Source organism: Athene cunicularia (assembly GCF_003259725.1).
Source record: "Athene cunicularia isolate RWA chromosome 21 unlocalized genomic scaffold, athCun1 chr21_part1, whole genome shotgun sequence".
NCBI classification, from domain to species: Eukaryota; Metazoa; Chordata; class Aves; order Strigiformes; family Strigidae; genus Athene; species Athene cunicularia.
In genome coordinates this window covers 1,351,596-1,354,191 of record NW_020799127.1, presented here as the reverse complement: position 1 = coordinate 1,354,191, position 2,596 = coordinate 1,351,596, and the positions used below count along the sequence as shown (strand labels likewise).

Genomic DNA, 2,596 nt, shown 5'->3' with positions numbered 1-2,596 from the left:
CCCCCCCCAGCTTTGCAGCCCTAAGCCCCAACAAATTCATCATCCTTTCAAGCACTCAGAAATGGAGATCTGCCACCAACATGATTTTTGGTGGTGGCACCATTAAAATACTTACCCACCTCACAGCCAAGGGCTGTGAAAACTTAAATTTGTGAATGTTTGCAAATTATTTTGAAAACCTTCCAAGGAAGGTGCTGTAGGATTGTAAATCCTTCCCATTATTAATAAAATGGAGCTATTGTTCCAGCTCTAATCAAGACTTGTCTCCAGCTGGGCAATTTTAAAACGCAATTCAAAACACACACAAAAAAAACCCGATCATGAGGAAGCTTCAACCCACAGGCTACCAAGAAAAAAAAAAAAAAAGAATTACTGAAAGAGCAAGCTGTTCTTTAAGGGGAAGGGGGAAAGAAAATAAAAAATAATAACCCTGCTATTTAAAATGAATTCCAGTCGGGAGCATGTCAGGGCAAGAGGGGAAAGCCTCCCTCCCACTGCCTGGGAAAGGTCACTTCTGCCATCATTGCCCTCCCTACGCCAGATCAAGGCTGCAGCAGTGCGTGTGAGTGAGCAAGCCCATTGCTGTGAGCCCAGCCTCATCCATCTCCATCAGAAGACAGCTCTGCTTTTAATTTATTTAGCAAAAGGGGAGGAAGAAAAAAGATTGAAAAACCCAAACCAAAACAACAACAACAAAAAAAACCCTTGCAAACACCTCCCAGCACCCTTTTCAAGGATGGGGAAATCTAGCAAGGGGGAGAGGCTTGGAAAAAAGGCTGCCAGCCGGGGAGGGAAGGCAGGGAGAGGTGGTGCATCCTCTGCATCCTCCTCCTCCTCCTCCCCCGGCAGCAGGGACCACGCCTGCCCGGCGCTGCGGCAAAGGCTCCGCAGTGGGTGCTCCCCTCCCCCGTAGAAACTTCTGGAATAAGCAGCCAAGCTGGGGAGAGAAGAGAAACCTTTATACCCGCAGAGGAAAAAAAAAAAAAAAAAAAAAAAAAAAAAAAAAAAAAAAAAAAAAAAAAAAGAGCGCGCAAGCAATAGAGCACATAATAAAAGGGAGAGGATTGCACAAGGATGGGGTGTGTGCAGGGGGAAAAAATAGATTTATATAAAAATTAAGCCATGAGTGGCTTTGGCAGCCTCGGCTCGGCAGGGTTTTGCAGCCTGCTTGGCTTTAAATAAAACGCCCCAACACAAAGCACAAAAAAAAAATGGTGGTGTTGGGAGCGCTAGATGGTGGGATAAAGGAGCTGATCCCTCCTCCCGGATCTACAGCAAAGCCTGCTATTTCAGTTGAACTAATTTGTCCTCTCTTTTTGTTGCAATGAATTGTCTGATCCGGACTATTTGACTGCATTTACAGCTTCACTTACTGGGGTTTGTTTTTGTGTGCTGCCTTTTCTTTTTTTTGTTCTTTTTGATTCTCTTTTGTTGTTGTTTTTCTGGGTGTATTTTTTTCCTCTTTTAATTTAAAAAAAATCCCCAAATCTCCCAAGGAAAATCTGCATCTCTGTGGAACAAACAAAACATTCAGGCACAAACTTCCACCATGGACTGTAAAAAAGAGATGGGTTGCTTTTTGTTCTTTTTCTTTTTTTTTTTTTTATGGCAATTTTTTTTCTCCAGCTTTTAGGATATATTGTAGTAGAAAGCCAATGGAGGAAAACAAAGGTAATATATATATATATATATATAAAATCAAACATATATGGGCCAAAGTTACAGTTGATTATATATAATTAAATCATAAGTGGTTTAGGTGTGTGGGTTTATTTTATATTCTGTAATCAGTCCCTGGAAAAAGGAGATACACAATATATATATAGAAATATGTAGTGAATATATAGAACTATATATATGTAGAAATAAAAGCATCTGTATGGGCCTATATCTGTAATTCCAGGAAAAAAACAGCAGTATTTTAGGCATGTGGTTTCTATACAAAGAAGGGGCAATGTTATAATGTAACCTGTAACAACACTGCGGTGCATAAAAAAGGTAACGTTAAAAAAAAAAAAAAAATAAAGAAGAAAGAAGCATAGGTAGTACCTTGGCTGCAGCTTCCAGCAACGAGCATTTGGATGTTACGGTTTTGTTTTTTTTTTTTTTTACGGCATTACCACGTCTGATCACACCAAGTGTACGCTTTTAATTAACGGAATGGCGGGCAGGTTGTCGTGGGGAGCAAGGCAAGCGGCGACGGCTTCTTCCCCGCACCACTCCGGCTCGGAAGATAAATCAATCCTCGGGTGTTTTGGGGTTGTTGTTGGGTTTTTTTTGTTGTTGTTGGGTTTGGTGGTTTTATTAAGTGCATTTGGGTATTTTCCATGCTGTGAGGAGAGCGGAAGGTGTTGGCTTCAACCCCTGCAAAGGAGAAAAGCGGTGGAAAAGGAAGTATTAGGCATAAAACTACACACCTTGGGGTAGATCTCTGGGTGATATTCTTAAAGAGTTGCCTAACCCTGAACAAAGCCTGAATCACATGCAGGAACACACTGGCTGCTAGCAGTAAGACGACCATGTTAATATCAACATTCCAATGATATCTGAAATTCCTGAATTTCTCAAACACAACTGTAAACAGCCCAGGACCGAT

General features: G+C 41.3%; 1 long non-coding RNA gene across 7 annotated transcripts in view; it reads right to left on the bottom strand.

Annotated features, from left to right (window-relative positions):
- The window catches only part of LOC113487841, a 6,944-nt gene extending 4,525 nt beyond the window's left edge, over positions 1-2,419 (bottom strand). For 5 of the 7 annotated variants that reach the window (XR_003399853.1, XR_003399857.1, XR_003399859.1 and 2 more), the window contains exon 1: positions 2,050-2,419. This is a non-coding gene — a long non-coding RNA (uncharacterized LOC113487841). The other 2 variants (XR_003399856.1, XR_003399855.1) reach the window with 2 other exon arrangements.
- Between the last annotated feature and the right edge of the window lie 177 nt (positions 2,420-2,596).